The following is a 20,441-nucleotide window of genomic DNA, read 5'->3' on the forward strand; positions in this document are numbered from 1 at the left end:
AGGGGAATGTACAGTGGTGGTAGAAAGTGGGGAGTGAGTGAGTGGTGGTTAGCTGGCGTTACGGCTTTGTATTGAATATCACTTATTCACTTAGGCCCCTTCACTTTTCGGTAAGTTACTTACCCAGGTAAATGCAGTTACTTGGGTAAATTTTTCCTAGGAAACACTTACTCGGGTAAGTACATTTACCCATGTTCTTTTATTTCTCATGTAAATAAGGCAATGACCATTTTATCCATAAAAATCCATTATTAAAATGGGCATTTTTGTCCTATTTAAGTGTTGGCAACTTCGCCCTAGGTGGGAAAGTTATTTACCCACATAGGAGATGGGTAAGTGATACATAGGAAAATAAACTTTCCCTGATCCTCACATAAATCTGAAAAGAGAACATGAGATTCTCGGTCAATAGGAGCCAAAATCACATTGACTAACTTTCTCCTCTCTCAAAATCCAAAAAAAGAACGCCCCCTTAATGACTTAGAGTAGCGTAGTAGCTCTCTCCCTCCATAGTTCCTAAGGTTACTGGACTGCATTATGAATTGAATTGCCATTGATGTTGCATTGTATCGTGTAACATAGTAATGCACTAATATATATATTCAACTTTATTAATATAGTTCCATCTCCCAAATCCTCATCCTAGCATTTAGTGTTACGATCCATTTTCCCATGTTGATAGTATGGGGATACTAATGGGAGATATCCCATATCGTTAGTGAAGGAATGAAAAGATCCATCATATGGACGCTCGGATAAAGCGGAATAGAATGGGCAAATTTCAAAAATTTCTTTCCTTCCTACAACTGGGAATCGCATTCCCTATTTTAGAAAACTAATTTCTAAGAATCAATCTTGAATCAAGAACCGAATCAGATCTGAACAAAACAGTAAGAGAGGAAAATACCTGATACGGAGAATTAGTATCTCCCAATGAAAGTGTTCACGCCCAGAAAAGTCACCAAAGACCGCTCCCACTAAAGATGGCGTAGTGTAGGACGGAGCAGAATCAACAACGTTCTTCACAAGAACTGGATCCTTCGCAAGAACCCACTGGACGGCAGGTGAGCACAACTTCTTTTCAATTCTTTCACAAAGAACTGAAATCAAGAACACTTCTTGATGACTCCCACGTGAATGGAGATGAACTGCTAATGGCGGCGGCGGCAGGAAGGAGGCGGTAGGGAGAAATTGGCACAGTCTCACTGTATGCTGATTTCTCTCTTCTGTGTTGTATTTGTATCTGAGATGAGTGTGTTTTGAAGCTACCGCCCCCTCATCCTTTTATAATCCTAAAGGGATCAGCTCCTAATCCTATTAGGAGATGTTGATCCCTTTAAGTGATAAGGTAGAGTCCTTATCTAATCTACAGATCATGATCAACCCTACTAATTTGATTAGGAGTTTCCAGTTTTGAATCATATTCAAATCTGGACTCTTATTGAGTGGATAGGGACTTTCCCTTATCATTTAAGGCTGGTCCATATCTCAGATTTGCCTCATTCAAGCCAATCTAATTAGCCCAGCTTGTATTGGGCTTTTGGCCCATTAAGTGTATGTGCTCACTTAAGCCTTCCAAATTGTTGCCTAGTTGGGTTTTCTCTGTATGGCGTGGGACCCAAACATTGATCTACACACCAGCCACAAGGGTTTGGTCCAACCTTTGTCACAAAGCCTAGCCGAATTCACTGGAAAGCCCAGTGAACCCCTTGAGCCCATCATATGGACTCTATGGGCCCAACACTTACACTAAGTGGTCCTTGGGCCAAGCCACCTTGTAACACCCAATGGCTGTAGGCAGATGTAAGATTAGCCCATCAGGTTTAACCCTCAATGGCCTTACACTTAACCTCTCAGCCCATAATGATCAAACACTGCCCAACAAGGGAGGACTTCTCCTCCGACTGCAAGGTACAGTGCTGCACTCTCCTCTTACATGGACCCTGGGGATTAAAACCTTTTGCAAACAATTTTGGAAACCTATAATATATTATATCGCATAAATATATTTTGCAAAACAAAATTTCAACGATTGAAATCAAATGCCGGCAGTTTGGTTTCCATCAAAGATAGTGCATTTCCCCGATCATTACCTTTGTCCGACAGAGGGGCTGATCTTGTCACTATGATCACCCACTCAGATAGGTTCATGAACCATCTCAACATACCCAGGTTTTGACCCCCTCTAAGGGTCTCACTGATTGGCATATCAAAGATGGCCCAATCCTCCACCTAGTGTGGTACCATAATCGAGTCTAGGGGTCAGGTGTAACATTCCAGTTTTGCCCACTAATTGCCAAGGTCCAGGGCAATACTGGAATTCTGGTCCGATTCAAGGTCTCAAGCTGATCCCACACTGCATGTACCTCGTGTCTCACCCTAGTGGCAGAGACAGGCCACCCCAACCGACTTGGTGGTACATCAATGTCAGCCTTATCAAGATAGATCTCCCCAGACCGACCCACTGACTGTGAACGTTCCAATCCAACACAAGTCTCATAAGTGTCTGGTTTTAAGGGTATTACACAGAAACACACCACATAACATGAATCAAATATGCACTTTATTCATTTGCAATAAATTTCATAAGTACATCAAACTGATTGGAACTATGGGCACACAAAACTGTCTAACAGTTAGTATGGGATGCTGTTGCTGGATATACATATGTTTGGGTTCCCTCCCTCTGACAGCTAACTTTTAAGGATGATTTCTCCTTAGGCATATAACATTTAGCCACGACCTGATCTATCAAATTACAAGCCCTTCAATCATTTTTCACTAGACGAGTGACGACGACCCATCAAATTGAATTAAAAAAAAAATGTGTTTGTGGGTGGGGGGTGGGGGGGATTAACTAATTATAAAGCAAGATGCGTGTTCGTTTTTCCTGTTCCTTTAAAAAAGAAAAGAATGGAAAGAATGCTAGTGATACTCTCATTTGGTTGATAGTGGGTGCTGGTACTGGCTAATTCATCAGTTACAAATTATGCACACATCGGTCTCATCTATATGTCCTCTCCTCAAAATTCAATAACCCAATTCTTGGTTGATATACCATATGGTGTTCGGGTGTACTCGGGGTTGTATTTAGGTAGGGTAGGTGGGATTTCTTTATCTGAGGTCAAATGTCCTAACAAAGCTCCAAATAATCAACAGAGTTTAACATCTCTGCAGCATCAGGCGGCAATTTACATGTATCTCTCGGATTGTGTCCTGATCACTCTCAAATCCCAGTGTGTCCATGACCATGTGGGACGAAGTAAAGACATTTAGCAATTCAGCCACCGGAGATAAACACAGTATTGGCCCAAGTCCTGCACCAGACAGAAGGGGTACGTAGTGTCCATGTCGAACTAGTGGTGCCCTTAACTAATAAGCTAAAGTCAATACCAACCTCTCAATTGCTGAGTCCAATACAAAGGACATATATCAAGCTGCATTAATTTGAATCACTACTACTACTACTAGTATACTACTGTAGTAATGCACAACTGCTCTCACACCAGTAGCCACTAGAGCTCATCTCACTCATCATCCCACTCCCATTGACATTGGTTGGCATCATGGTATGCGTCGTTTGTTTTGTGCATTGTATTTTAATGCACGACAACCTTGCATTTCAATCGTTCAATTTATATACACTAAGGGCCGCCCGGGCCCTCCCTTAAACATTAACTCGGGTACTTTTGGCCTTTTGGGGAAGGAATCTAGGAAATGAGATCATGGGCCACTGTGGGCCTGGTTCAAATTAATGCCACTGAAATTGGCACGGCCCACCCACCGCATTAACCACAAACCGCCAACTGGGTAGGGGTAGGGATAGGGATCGGATCTCCTACCAACAAAACTCTCCCAACAGTAGGCCATTGCAACCGCACATGGGAACATTGCATGTCATGGCTGGTTGGGACGTTGTTGGGACTGTGTTTTGGTAACTGATCCGAACACCGACTAAGCAGGTGAGAAATGACCTGGAATTAGCCATTTGATTGCTAAAATTAAATCAAATGAGGTCAGTGCGATCATCAACCTTGAGAGGTTTAATTTGTGGACTACGACTACCGGATGGAGGCTAGGCCGGCTCACCAATTTGCGACCCCAACTTAACAAAGAGATGTGCGTGCGCGTCATTTTCCATTTTGGCAGTTTGTGTACAGCACAGCCAACTTCCTGCTCAGCTGCTCTTTTCCGGCTCTGGAGAGCAAAAGTCTGTAAGAGAGAGAATTGAAAGAATAAGAAAGATTCTGTACCGTGTGTGAATGTGTGTAAGTTAAAAAAGCAACTCACGACCGATAAATGAGCCTGCTGCACGATATTCTTTCAACTTTTGGATCGACCTTCTCCTCTGAATCAACTACTTGAAAGATAAAAAAAGTTGCAGGCATTTAGCCGCTTCGTGGATTGGTCACATCCAAAACTTGGGCTGGATGTATGGACGCGTGAACCCGTGAATAGGATTCGAACACGTAGACCATCCCGACCATCCCAACGTTAACAGTCAAACGTGTTAACGTGGTCTAGTCGGTTCAATCGGATACAAACTGATTTCAACTTAATACACTAATCGTGCGGTTCATCGGCGGCAACAAGGAGAACCCTTCCTCCTCTTCTCTTATTCTTCTCCTCTCCATTCTTCTTAAGTAGCTCCGGTGGTAGGTTCTGAATGAAAGAACCTACATTAATTCTGACTATAATATGTAGAATTCAGCAAAATCTTCTAATTATAGGAGTTATTGATCTATGTAGATCCAAGAAGGTTCAGGCTCACCCATCAAACATCATTTGGCAAACGACATCTGAAGTACTGGAGCCAATACCCTTTCTCAAAAAATCATTTAACCTAAAAGCTTAAGCTGTTAGGTGAGATTTTTGAATAAATTGATATTCTCTGACACGCTTTCTCACACAAAAGCCCATTGGACTTGAAGTGTGAACAAACACAGGCCTATCTATACCTTGTGCTGAAATTTAATTAATTATAATGGGGGTAATGAAGATCAAACACTAGACCACTTGGTCACTAAGTGGCACTGGTACCATCTCAAAGAACCATTTAACCTCTGTTAGGTGAGATTCTTGAATAGGCTGATATTCTCTAATAGCCTTTTACTTCTTTGGCCTGTAAGCTACGTGCGCAGAAGAAGCAAGATTTTCAGTTCCTTGTACCTACGTACCTGCTGTTTGGTCTTCCAATCATATGATGGGTCTGTCTCCAAAACAGATTATTTCACTCTTCGCCATGGATTCATTACAGTAATTCCAGAACAAGTTTCAATAAATTAACACAGAAGAATGCTTCACCTGGTTTTGATTCTAACAAGTAAAGTTTCTTGTTGTTGCTCTCCTCCTAGGCTCACTTTGCATAAGGTAGTGAGTTCGACTTGCAAAAGTTTCTCAGACGAGCTGTGGATGAAGATTTTCACGTGGTGGTCGGAATAAGGTAATTATCTAGAGGAAGATATCACTCAGTTGATTATATAAATATATTTGTCATGGTGCACTACAAAATCTAATTAACTGATTATTGGATGCTTTTTTTTTTTTGTTTTTCTTTTGCAACCTGTTGATGTATGTGGATATTCTCTGTGTTGTTCATACTTTTCAATGCAAATGGTAACATTTTTGTTTCTAGTTTTCAATGAACAACGCTCTGTTTAATAAACTAGGCGAAGTCAACTAACTTTCTTTCTTTCATCTGCAGGATTTTACAATTATTTATGGCTTCCATTTATTCCTTTAGTGGTGAGCCCTTCATTTTATATGGCTTGTTATTGTGAAATTGTAGAAGATTGGTGTTGCAGATGCTTCTGTTGGTGGGGACAAAGCTGCAAGTTGTGATAACCAAAATGGGTTTGGAAAGCCATGCATGGTGAGGCTCCTGTTGTAAGAGGAACTTTCGTTGTGAAGCCCAATGACGATCTCTTCTGGTTCAAACGACAACAATTGCTTCTCCACCTTATCCAATACATCCTATTTTAGCTGGAGACCTTAAATCATAGAACATAGAGTCATTTCTGTTGAAAATAGAACAAAAGTGGACACTTGTAAGAAGAAGAATAGTAAGAAGAATGGAAGAGGAACCCTACCACCGGAGTTATTTGTTGAACAAGAAGAGAAGAAGAAGAATGGAGAGGAGAAGAGAAGAGGAGGAAGGGTTCTCCTTGTCGCTGCCGATGAACCGTTGGAGCTCTCCTTATCGCCGCCGATGGAGGAAGGGTTCAGTGGAAGGAGGAAAACTCCAGGGGATAATCGGTGAAGAAAATTGCACAATGAGGTTTTACACCCATTTAATCACAACCAGAGGGTTAACTTGAAAACGAATCGTGTCCGATTGAACTGACCAGACCACAGTAATGTGTGTTTGACCATTAACATTGGATGGTCGACGTGTTCGAATCCTATTCGTGGGTTCACGCATCCAGTGCACCCACGGGTGCACAGAACGCGGACTCCCACTGCAGCTCCGCGAAAATTCCAATAAGTTCGATCAGCTAGTTATGAGTTCATGAATGTTCTCATGAGTTGGAGCCATCAACTCAATGAACTGGGGGACTTTGCATCCAACTCCATGTTTACAATTCGTCGTTGATCCAACCGGTCCCATCATTATTTAAGGCATGATGCTAGTTCCCATTAATCTCGGAACGAAATGGACAATATCTATATATGAGTGATGATGCTAGTTTCAATCGGTCTATCTCTTAGGGTCCGTTTGGTTTATAATTAGAATTGAAATTAGAATGATCTATTTTTATAGTCTACTGTTTGGTTCAGAGAAGAATGAAAATAATAATTAAAATCAACAGGAATAAAATTTCATATTTTTAAGAAAGGGAGGGGAGAATAGCCATTCATTCAAATAGAAAAATGTCATTCCAACAAAAATTAATAAAAATTAGTTTCTAATTCTACTTAACCAAACAGTTAAAATCGAAATAACACATTCTAATTCCAATTCCAAACCTCTATTCCTGTAATTAAATCTTTGAAAAAACATATGAAGCACAAATGATTATTACTTTCTTGTCAACTTTCTCTAGATACGATCGAGAAATCTTATTGTTGTACGATAAATAGATGGATAGATACTGTACATATCCAATATCCAAAGGGTAAAAAAACAGGATAAGGACGCACCAACACCAATGCAGGGGTCCCGCAGAAGGGATCAGCAGGTAACTTGTAATCATTTATGGGTTAATAGTTAATGGAGCTCTCTTTCTTTTTGATTTCCTTGGTCTAAACTCTAAAGCGGCAATGCAACATCATATGTTGATAGTGGTGTAGTCAGTTCAGTGGAAATCATTGAATGGCAGCTGGTACTGTCAATCTGGCAATTGGGAGGTGTGCAAAGCTTTGATTTCTATAAGCCAAAAGTTATAGCCCGTATAAAATTCCTTACATATATATATATATATAGCCGCTGGCAATTGGGAGGTGTAGAGGTGGTACACTACTGACTACACCCAGATAAATAGAAGCAACAGCTAAAGCTGTTAACTTTTCCATTCTAAAAGCTGGGTGATGGTGTGGATTAATGTGGTCCAACTCTCTTGTGCACTGTGTCCTAGAAACTGCAGCTACCATTTCTTTGATTCGTCTAACCATCAAATAAACGCTTCGATTGGAACTTAATCATTTACTTGATATATATATATATATATATATATATATATATATATATATATATATATATCACGACTTGAATACTGACACTCTGACAAGATTATCTTGGTCTAGGTACGTAGGACTGATTAAAAAAAATATACACACCTTCACCTTGGGGCTTGGTGGTCCAATTTGTTAATAAATATATATCTCCCTATATATTACTTAATAAACATACATAAAAGATTCAGGTAGTCATTATTAATTGAGTGCAGCCTACAAAGTTGATGCATGGCATGTATGATGAAGGTGTGTGGATAGTTTGGACTCATGCCACGCACCATCCCCGGCCTCACAGCCAATGAGCCAAAATGACCATGAGAATGGTTGAGATCTCCATTTTGCCACAAACATCCTGTTAACTTGTACAAAATAAGATGTGGCCGGCCATATGCGAGATATGGAACTGTGGAGCCTATCCAGTGGGGTGGGTTGACTGGGTTCCCTATATCTGATGGAGCGGAATTTTCTGTGAGTAGTTGTCAAACACATAGTAAGTGTTACCTATACCTTACAAATAATTGTATGAGGATCAAAGGCATCACCATCAAAGAGTTTAGCGTTCCTGGCTTGCCAAATAGTCCGCAGAAGAATACCACCTGAAAGCAATAAGCCTCGATCAACAGATGGATCCATTCTTCATATCTTCACACCACTGGAAATAAGAAAAATTGCAAGTAGTAGGCTTGAAGTTGAAGTGCAAATGTGAGCCGAAGCAGACAGCTTGCATTGCAGCTGGGCAGAGAAAAATGGTATGTAGAAGAGTCCCATCAGTAGTAGATCTAACATATATAAAGGGCACACACTATCAATAGAACAACTATGTTTTTTAGATTGTCAAGAGATGGGCAGATGGGAGAATATTTAAAGCGCTCCTCCATAAAAACATCTTAACAGCAAGTGGCATAACTTTGTGTTTCCATAAATGAGTCCATGGCATGTTAGCTTTTATGTATATATACTGTGAAGAGGAGGAACTAGGAGACAATAGTTTCAGTATTGCCGACGTACATGTAAAGTGTCCATGACCATGAGGAGTCTTGCACCATACTAGTCTGTTAGTCCGCCACTTGTGAGTGAGGAGGATACGGAAGAGGAACATTTCTGAATTTTATTAGTAACCAAGTTTGGAGGTAGAACGTAGTGTAATTTAGCCTGCAGATTCCAGGTGTGTGAGTTGTCATCAATAAAATAAGCAACACACGACAAATAAGTGTCATTTACATAAAACTCTTGGAGAGAAGATCCCACAGCACTCCACGGATCAGAGAAAAAGTCTATGTCCCACCCATCTTCAATTAACCACAATGCTAGCTCCTTGTGCCAATAATGACTTTGAACTGAGCAAACTTCTCCAAATAGAATTGGGTTAGTTTTGCACTAACAAATTTATCTTACCAAACAGACTTTTAGTTGTAATGGATGTAAACATGAATTCCAATAAATCATATGCTTTTTTTTTTAATCAAAAACCCACTTGAATGCAAATTTACTTCTTTTTTATTGATATAATTTTACATCTTATTATCAATGTAAATATGCATTGATTTGTCATTTGTCAATGCATAAATGTAGTGTTGTCAAACACAGGCAAAAGTGAACCAGAGTACAAATTTACCCTAAAGTGGGATTTACACTCTTTTTCCAAACAAAGCCTTATTTGTCGGACAGGAGAAAAGCATGGGCCAATAATTTTCTAGAGGAGTGCCTTCAATCTATTAACAAGAATTTTTGCAATGAGATTATAGGAGACATTACTAAGCCCGATTGGGCAAAAATCAGAAGCAACATCTAGGGCTGATGTTTTAGAAATTAAACAAATAAAAGTTTGATTCAATGATTCTATCAATTCCGAGTTCTCAAAGCACTATTGAACTAGATTTAGGGGTGCAACTTGAGCGGGCCCAGCCTGAGCCCGAACTGACCCAACCCAGAATTTTATAAGGGATGGGCTTGGATTTTCGGTCCTTGGGCTGGGCTCGGGCCCAAGAAGTTGCGCTTTTTTATTTTTCGGGTCAGGCTCGGGCCTAGCCTTTAAGTAGCCTGAACCTGGTCTGAGCCCAGCCCAATGTATATATACGTGAATGTTGCATACATATTTACATATATATACATACATATTTGTATATATAACATTTGTATAAATATTTTGCATACATATATATATACCCAAGCCCGGCTCGGACCCGAGCCCAACCCGAGTACATCAAATTACAGGGCATGCTGGGCTCGGATTAGGAAAATTGAGCTTGACCTCAGGCTTGAGCAAACTCAGGCCTTAAGCCCAAATTTTAAGGCCAAGCCTGGTTGACCATAAACCCGGCCCAACTCGCCCAACTTGCACCCCTATCTAACTTCACTAAATCTGAATCCATTATCGTCCAACATTTCTGAAACACTGTTGCAGGCATACCATCAGGACCAGGTGCTTTAAGGGCTCCCATACTAGTATTTCTATCTCCATCCCTTTGCCAATTCACTCTTGGTCGCTGCATCCAGCCGTTCAACTAATTCACTCGATGAGATTTAACCTAGGCTGATTTATCATGAATGCCCATCTCCATTCTCCAGTTCGTCTTTTTTAATGGCTTATGTCCGACATGCATCCATGTTTCTGACATTTCAACAAGAAAAAAAAAAAAAAAAACTGTCAAAATTGATTCTTCCATTACACATGGGTTTTCTTTAAAAAAAATGTACACATGGATTCACCTTCACATATTAATTTTATCTAACTACACAAATTACCATATGAATCAAATAGAAAGATAACTTTTCATAATTAGAGTAAATTAGAACTCAATTCACAAAAGAGCTATCCTTCGATGGATGATGATCCTCTGATTAATCCACATAAAATTTTCATTTTTATCAGTCAATTTAGAAAATTTAAAAGAGCTCAGGCTTTAATTTTATGGGCTAAGAAATGAGAATTGTCCCATGAATGAGCTCCCATTTCTAGCAATCACATCCAAAGACCCCTCAATAAAATGTTGGTGAACTGGTGGAGCTGAGGATTTATGGCAACCTACAAGTACTAGGATGGATGGTAAGAGGCCCCGAGGTGAATCCCTAAGGTTATGCTTGGTTTGAAGGAAAATGCAGGGAAAGGAAAAAAAGGTAAAGAAACTTTTACAAACATTGTATAAGTTTTCCAGTCTTTCCTGCTTGGTTTAAAGGAAATTGTAGAAAAAAGAAAGGAAAGGTAAGAAAAGTTATACAAAATTTGTAAAGGTTTTTCTACTTTTTCTTTTCTTTCCCTACTTTTTTCTTCAAACCAAACATAACCTAAGAGAACTAGGTTATCCAATTCTCAAGTCAATCACCGCATAGGGGTGATCAATTAGACCAAGCTGAACTGACAAGGTGAGCTATGAGCTTATGATTGATAAACTAAACAGCAAAAGAGCATAGGGTGTTAAGAGTGCGTAGATAGTGTTATTTAAGTCGGTGTGCCCTTATAACAGGTGTTTGATGACCCATTGTGTCTCTCGTTCGTGCCTTCGTGAGACACGTGGAATCCCAGTCCAAGCTGTTCTCCGATGTGGCTTGCACAATTTTTGGGTTAGGCACGTTCATAGCAGTTCTTCAATTCACTGGCATGTTTTTGCTTAAAAGACAATTATTAATTTACCCAATCTCATAGTAACGTTCCCAACAGAAACTCTGTTGAAAAGGCTGTTGACCCACTAGTGGGATAGCAAGTTCAAGCTATTAAACCAACTCTAATCATGCATCGGTATTTGGCAGATGTTCACCACGTGCCTGCCCCTCAATTGGGGCTTTGCCAAGACATTTTATTTCCTATTGTGCATGGATTAAAGATTGCATCAAAATTGATGAGATGAAAAGTCGCGGACGACCTTGAATCATATTGAAAGGTTCCTACAAGGGAGGACGGAGTCAAGGGCCCGGGGTGATATTCCGAACTTAGATCTCCGACAATCAAGTCACTAAGCCGAGTTATGTAAGGTTGTTATGTGAATAATTAATGAAGCATAAAGTATGAAATGAATGTTGTATTAACTGTTAAGAGGGTGTTTGGTTGCATTTACATTTATTAAGTAACGATTTGTATTTGTGTGGCTGTAAAATCGAAAAAAACAATTAATAAGAGTGTTTATGATACATAGGCACCATTTGGCACTCCATTAGAAAAATGCTAATAAATGCCTATCTGTTTTAGGAAGCTCCAAAATGAAACTTCCTTAAACAGGAGAGACGCACAGATTTGCAAACATTGATATGCACGGATGCAATTAATGAGGCCTTTGCTTATTGGGCGCTTATGTGGTAGCGTTTACTCAATAAATATAAACGGAACCTATAAACATCCCTTTCCTTTGAAATTGGATGTCACTTCATGACTATGAGAGGAGTCGCCCATCAACAATTTGAACAAAAGAGTGACCTCCCTTGTTTGAGTAAAATCATGCACTCAACACTAATACTCGGCCAAGAGGTAGCTGACTACACAACAAAAAAACAAACATTTGACCTAGCCTTATTTACCCAACATTAAGTAAAATCATGCACTCAACACTAATACTCGGCCATGAATTCTTGAAAATTCGTCAACCCAAAACAAAAGAAATCTAAGGTAATTGAAATACCGACTAAAGCCATTAATTTCAAGCATTTTTCCATGGGAAAATAATACAAAAAAAAATGAAAAGAAAAAAAAAACAAAGAAAAGTATCATTAGAAAAGTTAGAACCTTGACTGTAAATTATTTTTGAGAGGTTGAAGACGATTACTTCTATGTGCGGCCCTTCTTCCTTGCTGCCGGGGGTTATGGGAAAGAGTTTGATGGCCGAAAGAAATGGAAAAAACCTAGTGTGCGGTTGACAATAGAGAGGATGTAGAGTTGTGCTGAACTCGTCCTATGCAGTGAGCTGCAAATCCGAACTGAACCTCCACTTGTTGTTTCTTGTTGTTTTAAATTGTTTTCTGAGTCTGAACCTAGTGGGGAAGCTCCAGTTGTTTGGCGTTACTTCTTTCTCTTGTACCTAAATGTTGAATAGAGGGAGCAGGAAGATGAGGGGGGGGGGCAGACTTCTTTTGTAAGAAGATGAGGGGGGAGAGGTTTTAGTTCAGGTGAGTAGAGACATTTGAGAGAGAGGGAAATGGGAATGGACGGTGGGAATTTCTGTGGTGGAGAGGAATGGAGGAAAAGTGGGTTAGAGAGGGAGCAGAACAAAAATTGGGTGCTGATAGAACCAAATACATACTAAATAGGGTTCAGATGCTCATGCTAGAAAAATATGTGTCCAAGAAATGTTGAACATCTGGCAGTTTTATGAGACACCTAGAACTGAAGTGGAACACGTATAGGTGACTCGCTCGCCATGTTGCCGATGCATGGAGGAGGCCTAAGGCCCCTTGAGTGATGAGAGAACCACACATAATGATGATATTATTAGACCAGGCTGCCAAATGGTTACTCTACACACACGTGGTAAAGCTCGGGTGTGTTTCTTCTAGGGTAACTCGCCTTGAGAGGGTGTGTTTCTCTATGCATATGGCTTGGGTCGTATGTTGAGCTATTACTTGATTTAATTCAATTGGGGATAGGGGTGGCTACGAGCCGAGCTCTTCATGAGTTACTTGAGCTCGCCTCGTGAAAAGCTCGGCTCGGTTCAGTTTCAACCGAGCTTCGAGCCTAGTTCAAGCCCAATTTACAAGCTCGATTAATAAATGAATCGAGCTCAAATATATATAGAAATAATATATATAATAAAAATATTATAAATCTTAATTTTTTTAATATCAAATAAAAATATTTTTATATATAATTTTTTATTTTTATAAAACATTCTTTCTCAGCGCAAACTCAAAATTCTAACTTGAACTGAGCTCGAGCCTTGTAATACTTTGGCGAGCCAAGCTCGAACCTCGTACTATTCGACTCAGCTCCAATCCAACCCTAATTGGGGATAATGGTCAGTCTACTTAATCTACACACGATGAAGTCGTCTCGTCGTCGGTAAGCGAACAAAGCAAGGTAAGAGCGAGGTGACCTATAACCACCCAAGGTGGATTCCGTTTTTCCAAGGTTGAATCAACCCAACGAGATTGAAGTCGTAGACTGAGGTGTAGACATCCTTGTAGTTGCCACGTGTCCAATCATTTTGAAGGTTAGTTCTAGCCCCATAAAATATCATATCAATTGACTTTGTTTTATTTTATTTCCAAATGCTAGTGTGTTTGAAATGAATCTAGATCACCTCACATACAATAAAAGAGTCCCCTCCCTTCAAATACGTGGCATCCTAAGATTTAATTAAATAGCATCTCAGAAGTGGGCTCTTCTCACTTTCAAAAGAGAAAACCACTCATCATATACTTAAATTGCTTTAAGTCCATTTAAAATTTTGAAATATTAATAACCAAACACGTGGCGCTTTAAAACAAATGTCAACATTCACATTCTATTATTTCAAGAAATAGAATCTAAGAAGAGAGGGCAGTTTCATACCTAAACATTCTCACAAAAAAATTCCATAGCTTTGACAACCGTTTAATCACATTCAATTAAATTCAAACGGTGGGACCTATTAAACAAGACCACAAACTGTCAAAGTGGTTATTTTCAGCCACAAACAAATTTGAATTTTAATCTTAATTAAGAGCCCTACGGTTCAAACACTTATTGCGCATTAAAGTTATATAAAATTACAAGAATTTAGTGTAATTGAAAAATCTATTATAACAACAATTAAATTCTGATTATTAATAAGAATATAAGAAAATAATCAGCACTATTACTAATTAAAAATAATATTAATATTTAATTAAATAATTAAGTAAATATTTCATTTTGAATAATCTTTAAATTTTTTACATTACAAATTATAGTTATTATAATTAAATACTTAATAATAACAACAATAATTAATTACTTAAATATTATAATACAAATAATCTTTAAAAAATAATAAATCATTTTTCGCTTAAACAAAATAAAAATTAATATCTCGATAATTAGTACGGTCATTCTCTGGTGAATAATAAAATAAAAGACATGAGGAGCAGAGCAGATCCCAGTAAAGAGGTTGCAAGGAAGTGTTTTGTGGCAATGAAGGGACAGGAAAGACAGCTTAAGGCCCGTAACTACAATGCCACGTTGGAGATTGGTAGTTCCTTGGTGGTTAAGCTTCCTCTATGTAATATTGTAATGCAAGCAGATCGACCATCGATCAAAGCCATGGTCTATTTAATTAATGAGCCAATAAAAGCAGGTCACCCCCCACCACCACCAGTTTGGTGAAGCTAATAAGTACAGTTATGCTATGCATGAAATAAAAATTAATGGTCCCAAGATTCGGTTGTTTGGCGGTTTCCCATGCTTTCTCTATGAACTCTCTAACCGCCTCAAGAGAATGTAGAAGAGGAGTTTGATTTGTTTTAACTTTGAAGCTTATCTACTTTCGGCCATCTACCACTTGGCATTTTTTCGTGAGAGTGATTGACGTTACAAAGATTTTTTTTTTTTTTTTTTTTTTATCTACATTATATTTCATTCAACGTAGTGATAACAATATCAAATAACAAAGTACAAAAGGGCAAAAGGCAACATCTTATAGGCCTATACATTTATAATACAGGAAGACGTTATGGTTTTAATTCCTGGGGTTGACGTTTAGTTTAGACCGTTGGCCTACTTCAATACTGGTCCATATATGTAATAAATGGTTTGTTGGCATCTTGAGCTGTAAATTAATTGTAGTTATCCGTCAATTTCGTCACTGCTACCTTTCACAACTCACCCTACAAGGCTGCCGTGCTTATTATTATATATACTTATTTTCTCTCGCTGGGACATTCCGGCAAACTGCTTCCTCAGACGGTCAGACCTCAGGTTGCTTCCTGCCGAGCAACTGCCAATCTGAGAAGTGAGAAGCACCTCTAATTCCAAGCACGTGTTACCTCAAAACTCCATTCGAGGATCTGGGTTCATCAGAATTCAGGCTCAATGTGGAACCAAAAAAAATGTGTTCAACAGTTCAACGGTTTGATCGCCCGGGTCAAATTAACAGTTTTGGGCCAAAAAGCAATTTTAGGGTGAAACAGATTCGGTTACCTGGTCGCTTCCCAAGTTTTCTGATCCGACCGTTTGGTCCTGTCCGGTTTTGTAAACCATGAATTTTGTAATTGACGAGGCTTTCTTGCTCATTAATAGAAGCACCAACAGCTAGGGGTGTCAATGGACTAGTTTTCGGTTGGATGTCGTCTAAATCAAAATCAATTTAGATGCATTGGATGAACCAATAAGATATATTGAATTGGACCGGTCCAGACTTATTTGTGCAAAGTATTTATTGGATTAGATTGGAACTGGTCCATCCGTAATGGATTTATATTGGATTGAACCAATATTTGATCCATTGATAAAAGATAAGAATATAGGTGTTAACGGATCAGGTTTGGGTTGGAACCAATCTAAATTAAAACCAATTTTAACAAACACTCCAAATTGTTCGAGTGGTGCCCTAGCTAGCCAAAACTGCACCATGGACACTTCCGTGGTTGACGTCCTTGGACCACGTTAGCGCATTGCTCACCTACAAGTGTGGATAACTACATCACTAAAGACATCATGTAGAAGCGGAATCCCACACAAATGAGGATAAGCGCCTTCGTCGGGGAAGGCGGAGCTCCCCAAAAACCTCGGTGGGTGGCCTCATCCCAATGACTTCGCAAGGAACATGTCCATGTACAACTCAGACATTCAATTATTTAAAGGCATTTTTCCATAAGTTAAAGGGGCGTCAACTCTTTAGACTCTCTTTCTCTCTTACTGTCCTCCTTGGCTCGACCCAGCTCGTCCTCTATAGCTTGGCCCAACCGACTCCATCACCCCATTTTTGCTTGAGTGTCGGAGTGCCTTTCCAGGGACCTCATCCCCAGGCTTATAACTATGTCTTATTTGCAAATCTCTTCGATGCACGACCTCATCCTTCTACCTCAGCTTTATCTAGTTGGCAAGATTATCTGCTGCATGTTCAGTTCAACACACCTTGGATTGGACAACATCATATTGTCGCTGTCTATGGAATCTAACACAAAAAGATTGTTTCCAATCTCTTCTCTCCTTGTGCACCAAAAGCGGTCATGCATCCCAAAAACACCTCTGACCGCTTTGGCGCTCACTACACTCCCCATCTTGGGGATTCCATTCTCGATGTAGTTCTATCCCCGTGAAACTCAGCCGTTAAACCAGTTGAATTCGAAAAAGTTCAACGCCCTACAGAGGAATGTCAGCCACCTCATCCTAATGATGATTGAAGCGTTAGGGCAGCAAGGACATGCCCCTATAGTAGTGCAACCAGCCCCACATGTGCCTATGGTGACAGATCCTCATGCCGAGGACCCTAAAAGGCACCCTGTAGATCCTTAAAAACTTCTTGATGATTTGTTCGTCATACTACACATACCAAGTGCCCTCCACGATGACTCAACTGAATGCAAACGATTGATCACGAACACTTGAGATTCCTAGCTCAGACTAGGTGAAGCAAGAATGGTGTCCCTGCCACTCATCGCTTGAGGACAACTAGTGAAGACTGCTCCATAGTGTCATAATGGCCTTAAGGAGCTGAGGACCCATGGCAAGTCCATCGACCTAGTGTTGAGGGAAGAGTTAACTAAGCACTATGACCAACCCATTAAGGAGTAGTCGACCAACTCCAAGATGACCTGGCTTCACCAAGCTCCCTAAGGAACCTAAGAGTAGGGGTGAGGAAATGGTTTGTTCGGTTAAAAACCGAACCAAATAAACCGAAATTTTAAATGGAAAACCGAAATAACCAAGTTAAACTTGAATTTCAACACTATATATTTTAATATATATTATAGTGTATAATTTAATATATAATATAACACAATATAATATATTTTATACATATTACATATGTATTATACGTTAATATATATTATAGATAATAAAGTTCAGCTAATTCAGTTTTTTCAAGTAGCCGAATTTCTAAACCTAAAAACCGAAACCGAAACTGAAACCAAAATTTTACAAAACCAAAATAACCAAAAACCGAAATTGAAATTTATGGTTCGGTTTTTCAGTTTTAATTGAACATTGCTCACCCCTACTTGAAAGTAAACCCGTTCATGGGTCGGGCTCGGGCTTGGCTTTTGTCGAATTTTGAATGGAACATGGCTTGAAGCCCAAGCCCAACATAGTGTAAGTTAGGCCCAAAGCCTGGCCTATGAACAAGTCTACCTGAGAGCTTGGAAGTGCCTTGGCCATCTAGACTTGGGGTCACTTGAGCATCCAAGTTCGGGACCTCGGCCAGTATAAGACCAAGGCCACCTAGCCATCAAGTTTGAGATCTCGGCCAGCCTAAGACCAATGCCACCTAGCCACTAAGTCCAAGACCGCGGCTGGCCTAAGACTGAGGATACCTAACCATCAAGTCCACAACCTCAGCCAACCTAAGACTTCGGCCACCTATCCATCAAGCCCAGGACCTTGGCCAGCATAAGACCAAGGACACCTAGCCATCAAGTTCGAGACCTTAGCCAGCTTAAGACATCGGCCAATCCAGGAGAATCAAAGCCAACCAATGAACGAATCCGGCTCCCTAGAGACCTCGGCCTCAGCGAACTTGACCTCACATTTGAACTCCTTGACCTTGGCCTCGGCCAACTCGACCTCCTTGTTCTCGTTCAACTTGGCTTCACATTTAGTCTTATTGACTTTGGCCTTGACCAACTCGGCCTCATCTTCAATCTCCTCGACCTTGGGCTCCTTGACCTCGGCCAACTCGGTCTCACCTTCGGTCCCCTTGACCTCGGTGGATTCAGCCTCACTTCCAATCTCCTTGACCTCAGTCGATTCAGCCTCACCTTTGGTCTCCTTGACCTTGGCCTCGACCATGTTGGCATCAGTCTTCAACACAATGAGCCCAACAACCTCTAGTTTGGGCCTCGGCTTAGACGCACTACTCGAAGTAGATTACATGAATGGGAAGAAAAGGAAAAAGATAATGAAGAGGAAGACATCTTTCCGAAGCAAAGAGTGCAGAACACCTGAAGCATTAGACCCGGTTCGACCAGCCAAAGAAATGTACTAAGTTCCTCAATCGAGCACTTTAGGAGCTCTTCCACTTCACTATGAACGAACACCTCACTCGACTTTGGAACTTGGGGACTGGTGTTTGGGTGGGGCCCTAACTGGTCGAAGTTGCATTATGGGCACTTCCGTGGTTGACGTCCTCGAATCACATTAGTGCATTGCTCACCTACAAGTGTGGATAACTATGCCACCATAGACTTTGGATAGAAGTAGAGCCCGCAAGAACGAGGATAAGCACCACCTCCCAAGGATAAGCGCCTTCGTCGAGGAAGGTGGAGCTCCTCGAAAACCTCGATGGGCGGCCTCATCCCGATGACCTTGCAGGGAATGTGTCCACGTACAACTCAGACGCTCAACTATTTAAAGGCATCTTTTTGTAAGGTAAAGGGTCTTCAACCCTCTAGACTCTCTTTCCCTCTTAGTGTCCTCCTCGGCTTGGCCCAGTTCAGTTTAACTGACTCCATCACCCAACTACTAAGTTGAGCATTGGAGTTCTTTCCCTAGGACCTCATCCCCGGGCCTCTGACTCTGCCCAGTTTGTAGATCTCCTTAGTGCACAACCTCATCCTTCCACCTCGGCTTCATCCAATTGATTGGATTATCTGTTGCGTTTTTTATTCAACACACCTTAGCTCGACACAACTCAGATTAGACAGCACCACAAACATTGTATTGGATTGGTCCAAAATGGTCTAGAGTATTTGATAGATTGAATTGGACTGGGTTTATTTGTAATGAACTCATATTGGACCAAATCCAATCCAACTAACACTTCTACCAACAACCAAGGTACTGAACCATAGCCTAACTTATCCCTAAAATACATAGAAATCTGATCCAACTAAAACCAATTGGTATCTAATAGGAATGGGTTTCTTTCTTACAAAAACAAAACAAAATAAAAAAGAAAGAAAAAAGGGCAAATTTCTTAAACCACCCTTACTATTTAGCTAATTAACTAACTCTACCCTTATTGTTTAACTGTTGTCTTAAACCACCCGTACTATTTCTAACAATTACCATTATCATTAAATCCTAACAGAAATGGTAAAATGTCAATTTTACCCTTCTATTAAATTTGTCTATATGCAATTATCCATAAAGAGGAGGAACTCTCACCGCTGCAACTTCTGACTAGCGACTAACCTTTTTAGTCGTAGCATCCCTATCTTGTTCCATTTGCATATTGAATTCATTGTCGAGAGCTTGAACACCATGGTGGATCTAGGCAATCTAATCCTCCGCCACTACCCCCAAATCTCTCTCACCTGTAATCCATATCTCAAACCTCTACCATCTGATCGTTCACCATCAATCTCTTTTGTACCTCTCTTCCTCGTATAAACTCTGATTTCGAGAAAGAGGGCCAAACAAGGCCCTCTTTGGATGAAGGACACAAAGAGGTAGGTGTAGGCAGAATTGTAGAACCAAAGACTCAGAGAATAGAGAGCTCCGGTTGGGAGGATGGAGAGGTACAAAAGAGATTGATCGATCAGGGTCCTCCATAAGAATCATGCCTGCTGTCGTTTACTCGACTAGGGTCCTCCTTAAGAAGGAGACTTTAAAGTTTGCTACCATGGCCAACATGGTGTCCATCTCCGTTGGTGTCGCCATTGCTGCTTACGGGGAAGCATGATTCGGCACCTGGGCGTAATTCTCTAGCTTGCGGATGTCGCCT

General features: G+C 40.3%; 1 long non-coding RNA gene across 2 annotated transcripts; it reads right to left on the reverse strand.

Moving 5' to 3' along the window:
* Positions 1-3,116: 3,116 nt before the first annotated feature.
* LOC148792079 (uncharacterized) lies at positions 3,117-12,882 on the reverse strand. 2 transcript variants are annotated; one of them, XR_016085952.1, is made up of 4 exons: positions 12,389-12,882; positions 8,683-10,285; positions 8,182-8,406; positions 3,117-4,212 (listed from the first exon to the last, which is right to left on the reverse strand). It is a non-coding gene; the product is annotated as an uncharacterized LOC148792079 (long non-coding RNA). The 2 variants fall into 2 exon arrangements; XR_016085951.1 differs by lacking the exon at positions 3,117-4,212 and having other exon boundaries at positions 7,661-8,406; positions 12,389-12,881.
* Between the last annotated feature and the right edge of the window lie 7,559 nt (positions 12,883-20,441).

The sequence above is a fragment of the Nelumbo nucifera genome, chromosome 4 (genome assembly GCF_055504915.1).
Source record: "Nelumbo nucifera cultivar China Antique chromosome 4, China Antique-T2T, whole genome shotgun sequence".
Classification (NCBI taxonomy): domain Eukaryota; kingdom Viridiplantae; phylum Streptophyta; class Magnoliopsida; order Proteales; family Nelumbonaceae; genus Nelumbo; species Nelumbo nucifera.